The sequence below is a fragment of the Microtus oregoni genome, unplaced genomic scaffold (assembly GCF_018167655.1).
Source record: "Microtus oregoni isolate MIOR12 unplaced genomic scaffold, Mior012 000203F_ref0000192, whole genome shotgun sequence".
NCBI lineage: Eukaryota > Metazoa > Chordata > Mammalia > Rodentia > Cricetidae > Microtus > Microtus oregoni.
This window is the reverse complement of record NW_024544862.1, coordinates 308,962-329,000: the sequence shown is the minus strand read 5'-3', so window position 1 is coordinate 329,000 and position 20,039 is coordinate 308,962. Positions and strand designations below refer to the sequence as shown.

At 43.3% G+C, this 20,039-nt stretch overlaps 2 long non-coding RNA genes across 2 annotated transcripts; both read right to left on the bottom strand.

Annotated features, from left to right (window-relative positions):
• Positions 1-33: 33 nt before the first annotated feature.
• LOC121445542 lies at positions 34-1,051 on the bottom strand. The gene is made up of 3 exons (XR_005973952.1): positions 981-1,051; positions 288-390; positions 34-114 (listed from the first exon to the last, which is right to left on the bottom strand). It is a non-coding gene; the product is annotated as an uncharacterized LOC121445542 (long non-coding RNA).
• A 1,929-nt stretch (positions 1,052-2,980) lies between these two features.
• LOC121445551 lies at positions 2,981-12,396 on the bottom strand. The gene is made up of 3 exons (XR_005973959.1): positions 12,363-12,396; positions 5,237-5,315; positions 2,981-3,065 (listed from the first exon to the last, which is right to left on the bottom strand). It is a non-coding gene; the product is annotated as an uncharacterized LOC121445551 (long non-coding RNA).
• Between the last annotated feature and the right edge of the window lie 7,643 nt (positions 12,397-20,039).

Genomic DNA, 20,039 nt, shown 5'->3' with positions numbered 1-20,039 from the left:
AGATGCAGGCATGTTGGTCCTTGGGTTATAAAGCTGGCTTCCTTTCATGTGTTCCCATTTCGCGATCCTGCTGAAGGCCCAGCTTTGGTAAGGATGACCATTTGGTCTACTGAACTACAAAGAACAAAAGAAGCTGGGTGAATGTCAGGAAAGAAGACATAGAGGGTGCTGGTTCTTTAAATTCTGCCTGATAATAGATGCTTCTGGATCATTTTCAGCTAGGTTTCCACTTGTAGCCAGAGCCATTCATTATCATTCACGTTAGCATAAAAAGAGAAGCTACTCACTGGAAGCACAGTGAATCTTGCAGTGTGGAAACAGCTGGTTAAGTTCTCCTACAGAGCTTCCAGGGTGGCTTTGAGAACTGCCAGGGCTGTGGCAGCTTTTCTCCTAGAAGAAAGAACCATTTGCACAGCTGAGTTACAGTTCCCTAGTACACCGTGCGGGTTTACCCTACACACCCCACTTTCACAGCGTCACAGCGAGATGCTTCCCTGGTAGTCAGGAAGCTGTTCTTAGCAAATGATAATTATAACTCGAGTATGGGACTGGAGAGATGGCTACGCAGTTAAGAGCACTGGCTGCCTTCCAGGTCCTGAGCTCACTTTCCAGCAAACACACAGTGGCTCACAACCATCTTATATAACAGCATCTGATGCCCTCTTCTGGCATGAAGTGTACATGCAAACAGAGCACTCATGCATTATAAAAAAAAATTCAAACAAAATAAAACATAACAAGTCAAAGTCTTAGCTACAATGGAAAACAAGATCAAAATTAAAATTATTTTCACACCTAGCATTAGGATTCAATTCTCAGCAACCGCATGGTGGCTCACAACCATTTATACTATAATGGGATCCGATGCCCTCTTGTGGCGTGCAAGTGTACATGCAGACAGATCACTCATACAAATAAAAGGCTGATTACAATGGAAAACAAAATTAACATTACTTATTACACTGTTCCAGAAAACTTACCTATTTTGATGTTGGGTGACTGTCTTTGACTCTTTATCTTCCTTGCTGGGTTCAGCGAAGTGTCTCCCCCAAATCTCCTGGCTAGGACTGTTGCCCAGTGCTGGTGAGTTATTCCCCTGGAGGACCCTCATGCCCCATCTCCACCTAGGGGTCGTCAAAGGGAATAGGTCGCCAGCACCACAAGGCAACAAGTCCATACTTCTGGGGAAAGATCTGGAAAAAAGGTGAAAGAAAAACCAAATTACTGAAGTCAAGTCCATCGGGAAATGTGCGTCCTTATGTGGTATTCAGCAGTTCTGTTAATCATATAGACTTTTTGTTGGTGGTGATAAATATATCTTTATGTTATGCCTATCAACTTAGTGACATGAGAATTGTCCCATCTGAGCTCTTTATTCTCTGGTGTCTAGCCATGAGTAATCCTTACAGATTGTTTAAGCACTTGTATATTATAATCAAATATGCTGGGGATGTTTAAGCACTTGTATATTTTATAATCAAATAACGCTAGGGATAAAAGGGCTAAGCAAACTAGAGTTGAAACCAGTGGAAGGATTAGGCTATGAAGCCTTTTATGATCTGTAAAAATCCTCCACATGTGCCTCTGACTTCTTTGATAATGGTGTGTGTGTGTGTGTGTGTGTATTTTATTTTTAAAGACTTATTTATTATGTATAGTGCTCTGCCTGCTTGTATGCCTGCAGACCAGAAGAGGGCATCAGGACCTTTGGAAGAACAGACAGCGCTTTTAACTGCTGAGCCAGCCATCTCTCCAGCTCCCTTGTGTGTGTGTTTTTAGGTATGTATACAGTTCTGCCTACAGGCCAGAAGAGGGCGCCAGCTCTCATTGCAGCTCCCCGTGTTTTTTTTTTTTTTAAGATTTATTATGTATACAGTTCTGCCTGCATGTGTGCCCACAAGCCAGGAGAGGGCGCCAGCTCATTACAGATGGTTGTGAGCCACCACGTGCTTGCTGGGCGTTGAACTCAGGACCTCTGAAAGAGCAAACAGTGGTCTATATTAATCAAAGTGCCTGTTGTCACCTGGTTGTGGGGCATCTCCCTCTTTTAACTGGTGCTTTAAGTAATACCATGCTGGAACACCGCCAAAATGAATAGAAACGTAGTTTGCTCCATCCTTATGGTGCGTCTCTAGCACCTGATGCAGCATTGCATCTGCAGAGCTCAAGGATAATCAGAGCAACCACAAAATGTCCTTGTGTCAAACGCTAAAGGCCAGAGTACCAGAAACTAGCCTTCACAGGCTGTCGTTCCTCTGATGCGTTACCTTTTAAGCGGTTCAAAGCAGAACAGATTCAAGTTTGTCTTAGAAAGGTGGGAACCATTTCAAGGCCTAATCACAAGGCAAGGGTCTCACTGGTGACTATGCAATGAGAAGAGGTGTGCTTTATTGATTTGCCTCTCTCACTCTTCTCATGAAATGGAGATCGAATACGCTTACTACCCTTTCCACCTCAGTGGAGCTCATATCAGTATAGAGGAAACAGATCAAATACACGATCTCGGTATAAAGGAAACAGACCCAATACATGGCAGAAGTTTAAAAATGTACGTTTATACGCAAGGAGAAAATGGTGTAGGAATGGCTGGTTCTGCTTTTACAAGAAAAGGCTGCAGAAAACTAAAGCCTTAAAACAGACAGGACCCCAAGAATAGAAACTTCTCCCAAGTACCCTTTTCTTCATGTGGCCTGCATGTTGTTTGCTCAGGTTAGCTAGAGCGTGTCCAGAGTCTCGAAAGGAGAGGGCTGCTGGATTTGAATGAAGCCTGTATCAGCTGCTGGCAGTCCTTGACGTCTGCCGGAATTATCCCTGTGAAGAAAGACAAGGCTTTTATTAGACTATAAGAACTGTTGAGAAAAACCCAAATGATAAAAGAAAACAACAAAATATCTAGGAATTATAACCTGACACATTAGACCCTTAAAGACAGATTATATATAGCTCAATCAGCCAAGTTATCAACTCTACCTTATACTCACCTTTGGATGCTGTCTAGAATCCATTCTTCTAAAACCAGGCCATCCTTCTTCAATTGAGGCACAGAAGCAACTCCAAATTCATCCCTGGAAAACAAGTTCCAATGATAGTTATACCATGGTGCCAAAAGATAATTTGATTACAATACCCATATGCACAGACCAGTGTTTCTTCAATTGGGATGGTAAGAACTTGGTTAGAGAATCGTGGATGTTCTCATGGATTCCAAGTTCTAAGACTTGTGAAGAGAAAAAAAGTTTTTGAAATTGAAAAACATGTCCACATTTCAAAGACTTTTCTTTTCCTTTTTTTTTTTTGGTTTTTCGAGACAGTTTCTTTTCCTTTTTTAAAAACTTAAGTAACGAAGTTCCCTGATGACTACACAGATCTTCCCCAGGAGTGAGCCGGTGGACTAAGGGCAAAAGACAGGCAGAACGGGCTCCTTGGACTGGGAGGGCAGGATGCAGGCTGGGCAGTGGCTACATTATAGGGCAGGGCATATGCAGAGGCCTGGTCTGCTTCCGGCACAGGGTTTTGCACAATCAGCAGGCAAAATCCACTACTTCCACTCACACGGCTTAATGCAGGTGTGGTTCATGGGTACTTTATAGTGCCACTGGGGTCATGTGGGACCAGGTTGCTATCAAAGAGCTGCCTGCTGCACAACCCGATCTCTTTTGAAAAGGGTATGGTCATTGGTGACGGTGGTTTGGATGGTGAATACCGGCAGCACTAGCTTCCTTTAGGCCATTGTCTGAACTCTTGAGTTCTAACCTCTATTTAGGTCCAGAGGGGGCAGGTTGCAAGAACTGGGTGCCTAGGCAAGCCTGAGTGTGGGTGATGGGTTCAGATGGTCTGCACAGGCAGTCGGTGGTGCTAAGGTTGAGGCAGACACATTCTTTATACTCTCAGGAAACTTTGTTCCTTGAAAAGGTGTTTCCGACTGCAGCATTACTTGTACTTGAATTTGAAAAACAATGGCACGGTTTTCTTTCCCAAAGGATTCAATACCTCTGCATTTATCCCTAGGTGCTGACCTAGGAATGTGGGAAAAGGCGAGAAGGAATTTTTAGCGGAATTAAAATGATACTGAAGATCATTTGCATGCCCAAGGGCAAAACAAATGCAAAATGTGTTCTGGGCAAGAATGTTTTTCCAGCTGGACCTTGTTCTGCTTCCAGAAATAAGTATGTTTTTTTAACTTAAAGTACCCTTGAAGAAACACGGGAGGGCCTGGGGAGCGCTGGCACACACCTTTAATCCCAGCGCTCCAGGCAGCGCTCCAGGAAGCGCTTCATTTTCCCCAAAGCAACTCAGGGGCAGTTCTCTTAGGCAGCTCTCCATAGCTAGGCACCACTTCGTAGGCAGAGGCAGGCGGATCTCTTTGAGTTTGAAGCCAGCTTTGAGTTCTAAAGCTCCAGGACAACCAAGGCTACACAGAGAAAGAAATCCTGTCTCAAAAGAAAAAATACCAATAATAAAAGAATTAATTTTAAAAAGGAAAATGGGAGGAGGGTGCAAAAACCACAGCATAAAGTAGATGAGGCTTCTCCATTGCCCTTTGGGTAAAAGGTAAAGATTGTAAATTTAAAAAGTCACTTTTGATCTGTATGAGCCATTGTCATCTGTTCTGGGGAAGAAATGTAGTAAAAATGGTTGAAAAAGCCAAATTATCAAATTTATATTCCCAATTCTTACACTCAATTCCCAAGCTCAAGCTTCTGGGACTCAGTGACTGGCCCTTGCCATCCTTGGCATATTGCCAAGTATAATGGCTGGGTCCTGTACTCTTAATATCTTTATATGCCCCCAAGAGGCAAGAGCAGATGGCATTCGAATCAACCAACTGGGCTACCCAGATGGCACAAGTAATCTGGACCAAGGGTGCAATGTAAGCACACTTTTCCTCTTTAAGAAGAAGTCACGACCTTGCAAGCCCAGTAGACTTTCTAAAATACTTAGAATTCACTAGACAATATTTGACCATCATTTCCTAAAACGATTGCCAGTGTTGATTTTACATTAAGTCTTCAACAACACAAGCATCGAGAAGAAATTATGTAAAATAGGATTGCTTCTCATTCAGTGTTCCCAGGCATAGGGCTGGCCACACAATATCAACTCTACAATTTCATTGGCATACAGATGCATTGTGTAGAAGTTGAGAGGAACTTAGTCACTGACTTTTCAGTGGCTGGCACGTACATGAAAAATCGAATTGGAAAGTTTGCCTAGTAGCTACAAAGTAGTTACTTACCGTATTCCAGAGTCTTCTGTAGCCATCTGAAGGGCTGAAGCTCAACCTGTATCCTGAACTGGGTCGATTTCTTGACATCCTTCTCAGAAAAATGGTATTTTTTTTTTTTCAGAAACTTTGAAGAACTGTGGTTTCATCAGCAATGTCACATTCAGTACCCAGGAGCGGGCTGGCAAGATGGCTCAGAGAGTGAAGGCACTTGCTGCGAAACCTGACGATCTGAGTTTTTATCTCCAGGGACCCACAAGGTAGAACCAGTTCCCATTGCTCTCTGGTCACCAATGCGAATGCACGAGTACAGATACTCAAGTGCACATGCAAACACACACACACACTCATTCATGCACAATAATTAAAGAATGAAAACCAGAAAGCTTAAATACTCGGCGCCAATAGAGACAGATATTTTCTTAATAGGCGGATCTCTTTGAAGTGTACTCTCAAGAATGATTAGGTCTAGGCATATATATATATATTAAAATGTAAACTGGGGAAACAGGCTCCATCATTTTATTTAAGTTCCCACTTTAGGGTGGCTTTTTTTTCCAAGCTACTTCAAATCATTGCCCAAATTTAATGGCAGATAGAGTGAATTAATCACATGGTGGCCTACTCAAAGACAACTTGACATGCCCTCTCACTTAATCCTTTCGCAACCACCTTCTTAAAGTCAGTAGGGGCTAGCGTTCAATGTCAGGCCAAATTTAAATATTAAAATGTTTGGTCATGTTCCTTAAAGGCAATGATACTAAAGGCCACACAAAGATTGACTTTTGTATTTAAACTGGTAGTTCAGACCAAACATACATCCTGGCCTTAAGAACGCCATTCTACAAGCACTTTGACGGTATTGGAATAACAGTTACAGTGGTTTCTCCACAGACTCGCCACCCTCAGTAAAATGAGAGACACTGCTTGGTCATCAGATATATAGTAGAAGGAAGATATTTTTACTACAGAAAAGCTAATGATCACAGAATCAATTCCACCTGGCAAGCCAGAGGCCTTTCTTAAAGGCATAAACTATCAATAACTTTTCTGGCAGTTGGCACTGTACGTAGCAATATACCAAGAGAAACAAGTTGAGTTTGTTAAGCAGGCGGTCAGCTCCTGGAGGAAGGGTGTAAAGAAAGTACTAGCTCATCCTCCTTCTTTGGGAGACAATTTTCAGTTGATAATGTATAAGGAAAGCCCCAAATAAAAGGTGGCAATCCAGCTCCCTGAGCAAGTTGCCTGAAATATTTTTTTGAACAATAAAGCATTAATAAAGGTGGGCAGGAATGATTCCTGGCCCTAGAATATGCCAGCAATTGGAATTGGAGTAATTAAGAAATGCAGGCTGAAGAGCGTTGCTTCATCCACCTAGCTTTGGCCCGCTTTTGAAATTTTACATGTACAAATACATCAAAGTTGCAGGAAGCTCTGGGACACATGGGCTGAAAAGTGGGACCGTCCATCGGTGCTGTGTTCATTAATGACACACAGGTAATTGACAGTGTAGTGTGGTGGAGTTGTTTCCGTTCAACAGGGAGGACCAAGCAGAGGGCAACTGAAACAATGCAGCCATGTGCAGCGGGTAAGCTGATGACGTCTGGGATTGTTGACTTTAAGTCAGGAGAAGGGCTCAACAAAGAGGCAGACGGGACAGGGTGATGGAACTGGGAAAAGGGTGCCAAGGTCTTCAACATTGCATTGTGAGAATAAGTAGTCCATAAGAGTGGTCCATGGACAAACTAGGGGCTGGGCAGAGGGATGACTGCAAAAAAGTATGAGATCGTGGCTATTTGGGGTTTTGTGTACTGGAGCAATGCAAAAGGGATGGAAAGATGGGCCACTGTTGGGTGTACAAAACATAGGCATACTGCAGTATTTTACTTCATTATGCCAGGGGGAAACTAGAGGAGGGGATTTGCTCAACATGTCAGAGTAGAAAATAAACCATCAAGAGCTGCCATTGTGCCTGTTAATAGTCCCCGAATAAGCCGTTGGTCATAACCACTGTGCTCATTAACAGTCCCAGATGTTTTAGATGGATCAGCAGCCCCTGCGGTGATGCAAAGGGGGTATGAGAACATAGTATTCTAGGCATTCATAATTGCAAATACGCACACTTATTAATAACTCAGGGGCTCAGTTGGTCAGTACTCTTTAATGGTATGTAAAGAGAGTACGGAGTACCAACTAATAAGTGGTACTCTTGACATGGTTGCACAGCAATCAGTCATCCAGATGCTGAGGTTATAAGCAGTTATCACTCCTCAGCAGCTCCAGTCAAAAGGTAGAAACGTAGGAACCTTTTGCGCTACACAGGTCCATAGGTGTAAGCGTACATATTAATATACGTAAGAGAGAAGTGCTCAAAAAATAGTTAATGTGCCTCTGATGTCAAAGGAGTACAAGGATGTAAAATCCTACTCCAAAGGTAAGGATGGACAACTGCGTTAATGCACACTGAAGTCCAAATGAAAGGCACAGTGGGAAAACCTCTTTCTGCTTTAAAGCAGAGGAAGAGGGTATAGGGTTTCTGATACAAGAAGTGCTTAGCCACTGTGCATGTGAACTTTCCACTTCCTCCTAAAAGTTATAAGGAGTGAGTGGGATCCTTTTCTAGTGCACAGAGCAGGAGGAAACGCATATACATACATACAACATATAATACATACTGACAGTCCAGAAGAAGGCAGCCTTGGTTGATCAGCATACCCTGCCGTACTGCAAATGAAAGGTGAAAGAATCTGACTTTGTCTACTGACAAAGGAAAATTTCCACTGTATTTTAATGGTCCCCTAGCAGGGACCTTGCAATAGTGCAAAAGAGACACAATGGTCCTCAAAGTAATAAGGTCGTGGAGAAGTGCAATTTTGCACATTAACTGGCCAAATATTCTTATTAAAATGAATGAATCATGTCCCTTTTGTGTACATTAATGTTCAAGGGACACAGTGTGGTTTATTAAAACCACATCCTTTCCACAAATATTAAGACCTTAAAGTAATGGTCACTGCTGGAAATCAAAGGCAGTGGAAAGGAGAGGAGAGATCCTGACTCAGTGTCTAGGAAGATGGAGAAGCCAAGAGATTAGTGACCCTTGCTGTACTGCAAAAGGGTCTGAGAGTAGGATCTTATTCAAGTGGAAGGAGTCATGCGCAGTTGTACTCAAGGTACATGGTTGTGACCATCATAGTTTTACACTTTGACTGTTCAAACATGAGAATCTTCGGCAATGTGCATTCCCTGGTGAAAGGGAATGCATAAGGGTGGCCAGTGATGTCCTTCTGTAGCCAACAGAAAAGAGCAAATGCAATCAGACGTTATTAGCAAGCCACAACATGGGACCTTATAGGTCGCCACTACTGCGGTACCTCAAAATGAGGCTAAAACTGATCCTTCTGAAATTATCATTATGTGCATTAGCAGGCTGAGACAACGGCTTTACATCAACAGCCCCTACATAGTTTCCATTAAATGAAGGACCATTAACAATATTGGAATCATTTCTATAGTTTCAAGAAAGAGACTATAGTGTTAGTGAGCCTCTTTGCTTTGATATGTACAGGAGTTGAGATCTAAAAGGCACAACTGTGGACATAATATCTATGAGGCAATTAACACTGTGCACATTTACTGTATTAAGGATCATAAGTACTAGGCACCTCTTGCTGCAATAAAACTGGTTGTTAAGGTTATTACCCAAGGCATACTACTATAGCTAAATGAAGTATGCACATTCACAGTCTGGGAGACTGCAGGGCATGGCGGTGGATGCCAGTTATGCCAGTACTTGTGAAATAAAGGCTTGATCCTGAGCTCAAGGCCAGCCTGGGCTATATCGTAAGTTCCTGATCAGCCCGGAAATTCTAAACAAAAACAGTTTGAATCTGAGTTCAAAGGTCTTGTTAAATAAACGACTGAGTTTGGTTTCTTTATCCAATGCTCAGGAATAAGGACAAATGCAGCTGTGCACATAAAAACAGGCAGAAGCGGTGACAATGCCCGTATTAAGTGTCAGCCCAGGCTCCGTAAAGAGACTTACTCTTAAACAGCCACAAGGTGGTGCTCCGTGGCAGAGTGCTTTACCAGCGTGCACAAGACTTAAGTTTGATCCCAGCACAGCCAAAAGACAAGAACAAAGGGCCTTATTGGTGGCACCCTCTATTGTCACCCATTATGGTGTGAGGGTATGGGGCTTGAGCAACTGCAGTTTTGCACAATTGTATAAGAGGCTTTAGATAATCAGCACCCTCTTAACGTAAAGCAAAGCTGTACAAGGAAGGACCTTGAGAAATGGTTCAGTTTCTAATTAGGATCGTCCGTATCAATGTTCCCATGCAAAGTTTTCGGCTGAAATAGGGGAGCTGATGGGACTAGTATACAGTATCATGGACAAATGAATTTATGTCCATCATCAACTTAAAAATTGTAACCTGGGGTGATAGCACCAATGCCAGGTTATGGTGGCTCCCCCTTTAATAGCCAAGGCCTTGAGAATTGGAAGCGAGCACCTTAACTGTCTGTTAACAGACTTGTATTTGCCCCTCTGCTGAATGCAAATGGGGCTGGACTAGCTAGAGTCTAGCCAAATGAATCAATTATAGACTATAAGAATTAGTGCAAAGAGTGCTCAAGACTGAGAAAAGACTACTGAGCACTGCTCAGAAAATTGGGACTGTGGCTAATGCAGCAATGACAGAATGGTTTTTCCTTTCTTTAAGAAAGGAGACTTAGGAGATCACGCCTTGATGGTAATTCTCTGAAATGAAACTCTTGTTCAATTGGTGTTTCTTGATTAACATGAGGGACAAGAGTTCTTTGTTATAATATTAGAGGCCATGGACAAGTAGGACTGTGGCATTAAGTGAAAATCATGACTCGGGCAGTCAGCATGGAGGGGAAAGTCAGGACAAGTAATGGGCACGGCATTTTTTGCTCTCAATCAGTGAAGTTTGGAATGTCTCTAGGGAGAAAGGGCCTGGGGTTAGAGCCTGGGGCTAGAGCTGAAAGAATCTGGGGCTGGGCTGGGGCAGGGCTAGGGTTGGGCTGGGGGGGGGGGGAACGGCTGGGGTTGGGTGGGGCTGGGGCTGGGGCTGGGGGCAGGGGCAAGGGCAGCAGTGTTTGGTTAGGTCTAAGAAGAAACTGGATGCTACAAAGGCCAGGAGCCATAGAAAGTTGCTATGTGGGCATTAATATCCCAGTAGTAAGTCCGACAGAGGACACCGGACCACTCGAGTCATTAGTCAATGTAGTATCAAGAATGGCAACAAAAGCAAAGCCTGGACTAGAGTAGATTTTCAAATACTCCTTTTGATATCCAATCACAAGATTAACTTTCCATTAACAATATCTGTGTCATAAGACTCTTAAAAGTTTAACAGTACTTCAATAGATAGTTTGAAAGAATGTAAATTTAAGTGACTTGAGTATCATCTGCCAAAAAAGTTAATGAATTTAAAAGAAGCTAAAAACACTAAGGATTCTGGACTGAAAGCATAAGGTGATTCAATTGAATTCTACAAGCAGTAAAGCTCTTAAATACATTTCTATAATCACTCCAACTTTAGATTCAAGCACTAGCAAACCACACTAGCAAACTTCGCTGACATCCAAAACCTTCATACAAATCAAATTTCAACCCCAGCATTAGCCATGGGGTAGACGAGCCTGTGGAAGGAGGCAGGATTCCACCTCTTGGCCAGGGCTTTACTTGTAGTCCATTACGACTCTGGCCAGTGTCACCACTAAGCCCACAGCAGGCCTGGAGAACTGCTTAACACGGCAGTGCCAACTAAATCCGAGGCCAGGGAGTGAGTAGACAAGTCTCAGGCCACTGAACCAATACAAAGAAATGCGGTGAGGCTTAGCTTGTACCACCATATAGAGCACTGCAAAAGACCAATTTAGACAAATAGGAGAGCAAGCAGATAAATTACTCTCCTCGGAGAGATACATTAACCTGACCTCATAATGATTCTCTTCTTTCTTTTTAATAGATGAGGCTTCAATGTGCAATCCACATCGACCTCAACCTTAAGAACCTCCACCCTCAAGTCTCTCAGATCGGATCATCATTCAACACCTCAAATGTTAGAATTAAAAGCGTCCCTTCACACCTGGGTAGCCACTTAAAACGATGACGAAAGAGGTACCAAGGTAACTCAAGTCCTTTTAGGACAGTGAGTCTTCATAGTCTACTTCAATCCTCTACACCAAGTAGAAGTGCCCATTTTTGACTAGTTAAGTCAAGAGGCAACCAATACTTCTCAGAAGTGGCAAACTTCCAACTGGGCTTCGAGTGGCACAAGGTAAAACCAACCACTCGCATCTTAATGCACTAAGTACATCTTGGACAAGGACAAAGCCCACCGTGCGTGGCTAAGTAAAGCCCGCCAAGACTAAGCCCACCAAGAATATATCAAAAAAAAAAACCCTCGAGGACAATCACGTGACATCGCCATCTTGGCCACCCCAAAGCATGTGCTACATTGTCCTCTAGGCTAACTTTGGCCACCAGACTGGCCTGTGAAAAACAAAGCCCGCTACCTCATACTACAGCAGAGACGCCATCTTCTCTTGCATAACCTAAATGCCCTATTTCCATGCTATACATTAGAATAAAGGTGGGGTTGTCGAGCCTTGGGTAGAGCAGCCGAGACACCATTTGATAAACCCTAACACGCACTACTTAGAATCTGGGCAGAGCCCCCCACCAATATCGAAACATCGATTTCAAGCTCTATCCTGAAGTCTTATAAAAGCTCCTTTCACATAACACCACACACGAACACGAGAGCTTGATTTTCTGCTTCCAGTTACCATGAGTCTTAAAAAGCCACAAATCAAGTCCAAACCCACACACATATAAAGCCTTTAGCTGGTGCAGCACACATGATTGCCTCTGTCCAGTCCACTGTCTACCTCGACCCCCTAATTCTTGCCATAACTGGCTCATGTCACGCAGCAACTGTAACATGGCGGAAACGGGCTCTCCACGCCCTTAACACCCACTCAGCTTAAGGGCAGTCATTTTTCTAAGCCACGGTTTCACTCACACACCACCAAACGATCAGCAGCCCAGCAAGAGGAAAGAAAAGAGGTATGGCTATTCCCAGGTAGTGCAATAATAACTCACAAAACCAACTTATATCCATCCACCAAATGCCCCGATGGGCAAGGGAAAAAAATTAAGCAGGTATCCACGGCCCCGATGGGCAAAAAGAGAAAAAAAAAATTAAGCAGGTATCCAAGGCCCCGATGGGCAAGGAAAGACTAAACGCAGGTATCCGAGGTCCCGATGGACCAAGAAATACGTTTTCTTGTAAAAAAAACAGGTATCCATGGCCCCGATGGGCTAAGGGAAAAAAAGAAAAGGAGCAGGTATCCTCAGCCCAGATGGGCAAGTTTAGAAGAAGAAAAAGAAGGAAGAGGGAAAAAAACAAAACGAAATAAAAAGCAGGTAAGTATCCACAGCCCCACTGGACATGGAGTGAAGGGACAGGGAAGAAGGGCACACATTTTACTGTAGCCCCCATGGGCAAAAACAGAGATGGAATAAAAGAAAGGTAAGTGCACAAAAGTCCACAAAACAGAGATGGCGACTAAAATGACTGACAAGGAAATAGTCATTAAAAATGAAAAATTGGCCGGGCGATGGTGGCGCACGCCTTTAATCCCAGCACTCGGGAGGCAGAGGCAGGCGGATCTCTGTGAGTTCGAGACCAGCCTGGTCTACAGAGCTAGTTCCAGGACAGGCTCCAAAGCCACAGAGAAACCCTGTCTCGAAAAACCAAAAAAAAAAAAAAGAAAGAAAAATTGTCCAAAAATATTACAAATATCAAAATATGAAAGACGTGTCAAGAAAAGCCTACCAGAACATATAAAATCTTCAAAAATATTATGGAATCTTGATATATTTTCTTAAATACACCATAAGGCATGGTGGTAAGGGAACTAAAAATGTTCCCAGAGACCCCGGTAGATGGACAGAGACCTCGGAGGAGGCTCACATCCACGGGAAACTGGCAAACACGGCTGCGGCAAGCACTTGCGTGGTTTTAAATGATCGTGACGCTGAAGGCGGGAGAGACCAGAAGAGGAGTGGCCAGAAATGCGGAAAAGTCCCGACTTCTTATTGACGTTTTCATGCAAATTATATTTTCTAAAAAGAGTAATTAAGGCCGGGCGGTGGTGGCGCACGCCTTTAATCCCAGCACTCGGGAGGCAGAGGCAGGCGGATCTCTGTGAGTTCGAGACCAGCCTGGTCTACAAGAGCTAGTTCCAGGACAGGCTCCAAAACCATAGAGAAACCCTGTCTCGAAAAACGAGAAAAAAAAAAAAAGAGTAATTAAGATGAAAATTAATTATGATTGTACCAAAACAGAGCGATCGAGAACCACCAAATTTGCACATTTTGTGTGATATTGAAGGATTATCCTCTATTTTATAGCTTATAGGAAAGGCACATAAACGTTGTATAATGTACATGCATATTTTCAATATATAATCTACTTGGACATCCGACCTTGCGTAGCCCCTCGTCTTGGTGACTAAAATGCTTTACGGATCAATTGGTGTGCTCGAGGTAAGGAAAAAGAAGAGGTGCTTCACAAAATGGTTCCTTGGTTCCTAAATTATTAGGGTATTATTGGCTGTGACCTATTTGTACTGATGGCGCACAGAATTTTGGTTCTGTATCATTTTTGTACTTTCCGGGAATCTGGTAACTCCAAACTTTGAACCAAAAAGTTTACTTGCTAGCAGCGGTAGAAAAATCCGTAAAGCCAAAGCAAAAGTTGAGAATAGCTCAGCGGTGTGGCACTTGCCCTAGAGAAACAGTTAACTTAGAGAAATGTCCAATTTTATTCACTGAAAACCGCGGGACAGCCGCCTGAAAGAGATTAGACACCAGGTGTTAAGAACAATCAAAGAATACAATACCTGGTTGATTCAATTAAACAAAATATTCACTTTGGGCATCGGATGAATAACAAAAAACACAAAATTGTTTTTGCTTAGGGACCTTCCAAGTACCTACAATTCACTAATCTGAACATCGCAGTGGTTCACATAGGGACGGGAATGAAGAAACGATGCCTTCATTTCTATGATGAAATGAAGAAACCCTGTCTCAACAAAAGAAAATGAAAATAATGAACAAATGGTATACACAGCCTGAATAAGCCAGCAGATGGCGGAATGAATCTTTCAAAGGCATTTGAAGCCAGCCTTGGAGTCCAAGATTGGGATCTGAATTGAAGGCCAAAGGCTACATATCCAGGTAGGTCAGGCAGCCAGCTAACAATACACCTGCAATTTTTGCCTCAAGAAACCCACGTCTTGTGAGCCTAAAATCTACTGGGGGGATTTGGTCTTGTATAAAAAAGTTGAAAAAGGACTTCCAAAGTTCATGAGTCAACAGTTTATTGTCTAAATTCCCTCTAAAGCAGTCTATAAATCCAGTACAATCCTTTTCACAATTCTAATGACATGCTTCACATAAATTGAAAAAAAAGAACACAAAAATTCATATGTGGGGGGAACAACAACAAAATTCTGAATAGCCAATACTGAGCCAAAAGTGATGCTAGAGACGTCAAAATACCTGTCTTCAAATTGTATCACACAATGACGTTCGTGCCTGTGAATCCCACCCAGTACTTGGGAGTTGGAGGAAGGAGAATCTGGAAGATGTACATAGAGAATTTGAGACCAGATTGACCTACATGACATCTAGCTTCAAATGAATAAACAAGTTACACCACAAAATCAACCTGGTATTGCCACACAGGCAGTCTTATACATTAGTAAGGTAGAATAACGGACTGAAACACACAGCTATAGCCATTGGATTCTTGACAAAAGTGCCCAAACCATACATTTGAGACATACAGCATCTTTGACAAGTGATGTTTGCCATACTGGGTACCCATATGTGAAAGACTAAAAGTGGATAGCTATCTCAACCTTCACAGAATCAACTGACAATTCCAGCTCCAGGGGAGGTTTTAATTCTGGCCTGCATGAGCACCCTCACAAATGTGACACACACACATTTTTAAAAATACAAAATCTTGCCAGGCGATGGTGGCACACGCCTTTAATCCCAGCACTCGGGCGGCGGAGGCAGGCGGATCTCTGTGAGTTCGAGACCAGCCTGGTCTACAGAGCTAGTTCCAGGACAGGCTCCAAAGCTACAGAGAAAGCCTGTTTCGAAAATAAAAATACAAAATCTTTAGAAATGATAGTTTAGGCTGTGGATAAAGTAGACTACTTCCTCTGCATGCACAAAGCCCGAAGTTCAACCCCCTGCACCACATAAACCAGGCATGGTGGCACATGTCTTCTCCAACATTCGAGGGGAAACAGTAGGAGCAAGGTTCAAGGCTACGTAATGTGATCCGAGGCCAGCCTGGGCTATATGAGACACTGTCTTCTATCTTGTCTATTTCTGTCTTTTCACAGCAACACAACACTGACGAAATTAATGAACAATTCAAGCTGTAGGCAATAGCTTGTGAAACATTAGCGAGACTTGACAAATGACAATCAAATTAAGAGGCTTTACACACCAAAGGAAACAACTTCTACAGTGAAGAGGCAGCCTACAGTATGGCAAAAAGTCTTGCAACTCTTCATATTGAGCTTTAAATATATTCATGTATGTTTGGGGAGGGTGAGTGTGCATGCGAGGATAGTTGCCCATGCAGTTCAAACCAGAAATAAGGTACCATTCAGGCAAAGTTTAACAACCACACCTATCGATCAGAATAGGTCAAGTAAAAATTGCCCCATTGTGGTTCAGCTTCATTGCATGTGGCCTTTCTGCTCCTCTGAAGCTAATATATGGAAATACTAAAATGAAAATAAAGATTCCAAAGTCTTCATGTGTATTAAGTTCCTTCTGTGACTCCTGCTTCTAGAAACCCTAATAAATGGACTGTCACGTCTCTCTGTGTGCCTGCTGCCTTTATCCAGATGATGTGAGCAGAGGAAACATACTGTTTACATGGCCACTGAGATGTGATATAATATCCGTGATTAAACATCTTCCAGACGGTGATGTAAAAGCATTTGTAATCACCTTTACACGTACATGCCTTATATGAAAAGTCAGTAACTTCGGAATTATAAGTCTCCAAAGACTTTCAGATCTGACTACTGGGAGCGCATACCGTCCCATGACTGTCACATTGATTTCTCTTCCAACTGCTTTCCTTTACCCACAGAGGGGGCTCAGATAAGATGTGTGTTTTGTACGTCTTGTTTGATAGTTTGAGCTTTCTGAGTATTTTTGAATTTTCTACCAGCATGAATGTGAATTGCATTTGCAGAAGCCCAGAGAGAGGGCGAAGTCCCCAAACCTGGAGGTAAGGATGCTTGTAAGCCACCCAGCTTACTAAACTCAGTTTCTCTACAAGAACAACTGGTGCTCTTAACCTCTGTACCATCTCTCCAGTTCAAAATCTCTTATTTGTCTTTAATAAGTTCAGTTTGCCTCACCCTTTGACCCCTGCAGCAGGTGGAATAGTGGGTCCTGAGGTCATCAGAATGGAAGAACTGGTCCTGCCCCTCACCAGCTGCAGCACAGTAGAGCTGACCCTGTTGGTAGGGGCACGGGAGAACTGGCTCCCCACTTTGCTCCTTGCTTCATAGGGTGAAGGACTGGCAAAGGCAATACTGGAGAGCTTGAGTTGATAGTGAAGATGGGAGAAAGCTGGCAGTCTGAAAAACCCTGCCACTAGGCCCAGAACCCGCATCATCTATAATCTGCTGAAGCACATGAAGAGGCTCAGCCTGCAGACCCAAAGCTGCTGTGTCTCCCCAACACAGGGCAACAAGAGGAGGTCCAAGAGGAGTCCTAGTGAAGGCCCAGTATTGATGGAGTATCAGAAAGCAGAGACCTCGAACCAGACCAAAGATTCATTGCAACGAATGCTTTCAAGCAAAGATATATGGACTAAAGAGTATTGGGGAATAGGTTGCAAGGGCAGGGGGGTGGATCTGAAGGAACAGGGAGATGAATGAGATTGAGGTGCATGAAATGAAAGCCACAAAGAAAATTTCTGTTGGATCTTTCCCGCTTCCGTCATTGCCTTAGTTTTATTCTATTGCTCTCATGGGTATTTCACGGGTTCATTTCTAAGTTCTTCAGGCTTCAATGATGTTTCCTCCAGTGGCTCTGTGCCAGTTGCGTTTCAAAAGGTTAAGGAACAGTCACATTTAGTAGGCACTACCTTCAACTTTTGGTAGCCAAATATGATCTTGAACGGATCCTCTTGCCTACACTTAGTAAAAGCTGGAACTACACGTGTGTGCTGCTCACTGGTCATTTTAAAAACTAGATTTGTGTGTGCGTGTTATGTTCATGTGGGTATATGCACATGTGTGAGTGCCTTCCATGCTTGTATGTGTGTTATGTTCGTGTGAGTTAGTGCATGTGTGTCAGTACTGTATGTGTGAATGCGGGTGTGTATGTGTGTGTATGTGCTTGCAGAAGATGGAACTGGAGTTCCAGGCAGTTAGCATGAATGCATTTGGAGACCAGACCAGAGAACAGCATCAACCGGCTTCCCTATCATCCGTCACCTTATTTTATGACAAGGTATCAAGAAGCTCGAGGTTGGCTGACCAATGAGATGCATGTCTCTGCACCACCAGGACTGTAGTTGCAGACATATTACTGTCCTTATTTTTACGTGTGTGGGTATGAAGGACCCAAACGTAGCTCCCCAAGCTTGGGAGGCAAGCCCTTTACTAACTGAATCAACTCCCCTACAGATAGTCTACTATAACCAACTTTTTTTTTTTTTTTTTTTTTTGGTTTTTCGAGACAGGGTTTCTCTGTGGCTTTGGAGCCTGTCCTGGAACTAGCTCTTGTAGACCAGCCTGGTCCTGAACTCACAGAGATCCGCTTGCCTCTGCCTCCCGAGTGCTGGGATTAAAGGCGTGCGCCACCATCGCCCGGCTTTATAACCAACTTTTGAATTACTTGACATTTGGACATTTCAAAGTGTTTGGAGTCAGTAAAGAGCAATAAACATTTGGAGGAGTCAGGTTGTTTTTTAGTTCTTGTATTTCTCTTTTTGTGGTTTGAGCATCTGTTGAGATGGTAGTTCTTCTGGTTTTGTATGAAGATAAGGGGTGGCTTTACACTGAGAAACTTTCCCTTTAAGTCTTACTCTCTAGTGCTACTCATTGAAAAGAAAAACAAACTGCAGTAACAGCTTCAAAAGGAGCAGATACAGAAATGAAATCAATACGAAGGCAGGCAAGCCGCTTACATCTGTAATCTTAGCACTGGGGAGACAGGCAGGAAGATTTCCGTGAGTTCCAGTTCAGCTGTGGTTACCCTACCTCAAAAACAAGTTGAAGGTGATGAGATGGCTGGGTGTGTAAAATGTGCTTGATGTGCAAGCCTGAGACACGTAAGGTTGCTTTGGCTCCCCCTACACGATGTTCTCAGTGAACTCACACATACCACCTACAAGCACACACCAATAACGGTAAGAACAGCAAATCACTTCTTAGGACATTTCTAGTGCTGTTCTTTGACTTGTGACTAAGAAACAAGTCCCAGGAAGTTGTTCTGATTTGAGCTGGACTTGTTGAGTCACTGTCGTAAAGGACGGCTCACTGCCTCCCGAGGGCTGGGATTAAAGGCGTGTGCCACCATCGCCCGGCTAAATGAAGTCTTTTTGTTTGTTTGTTTCTATGTTTGTTTGTTTGATTTTAGTATTGTTAGAAACATTTTTTTTGTTATTTAATTCCTTTTTTTAAGGACTTGTTTATTTTCCTGGGTGGTGGTGACATCTTATGCATTTAATTCCATCATTAAAGAATCAGAGGCAGCTGGAGCTCTGTGAGTTCAAGGCCAGCGTGACCCCACTGGGGGCCGGATAGCGAGGCTCAACTCTTGACCCTTTAGTCTGTGCTCGGGAGTTTCCGATGTCCTCCTGTTCCAGGCTGGTATGGGGTGCTGGATCAATCCTTGACCGCGTAGTCTCTGACCATGTGCTAGCCTATCTCAGAATGTAGGGCCTTGGACTCAGCTCTTCGAGTGACCGAGTCTCGGGAGACAAGGCTTTTAGTTCTCTCGAAGACGAAGCTTTGCTCTCTGGATGGCAAAGCGTTCTGAAAGGCAGAGTATCTTGTCTGTTCTCGGGAGACAGACCTTCAATGTCCACTCTCAGGGAATAAGGCTTTGCATTCGGGATGCAAGGTGTTAAATGTCTGCTTTTGGGAGATGAAGCTCTGTACTTGGGAGACAGAGCATAAATGTTTAGGCAAGACGTTTAATTTTTTTGTTTTCGGAAGACAGGCTTGGAGGATCTCTCTTTCCACAAAGGCCGGATAACCGAGCCATTGTGAGAAGTGAGATGAGAGGACCGTCCTCCTTCAGCCCTCTCTTTATGCCAGTTCTAAACTGCCCCTCGTTTGATCCTTCCGATAAGCAGGTGTCCTAGGTTATCAGTATCGACTGGTCACAGAAGGGTGAGGGTCCCTCTTGTGTGGCAAGGTTACTTTATTACCACGGTTGTTGGTTACATCCCCCCCCCCCCATCTGGCAGGGCCAGATGGGTGTGGCAGCCTTTAAGCAGACAAATATTCTCTTAAAATTTTGCCTTAGTAATTTTCCACACTACACACAAGAAAAAATGCTTTTACATTACACCAAGTTGCATTCATTGAGGCTCATTGAGTCACGTTTTAAAATGCTCATAATTAAATATATACATATATGTATATATAAGTATGAATATAGATTTACTTAGTGTGTGCACGCGTGTCTGTGCTCAAGCACCTGTATCAC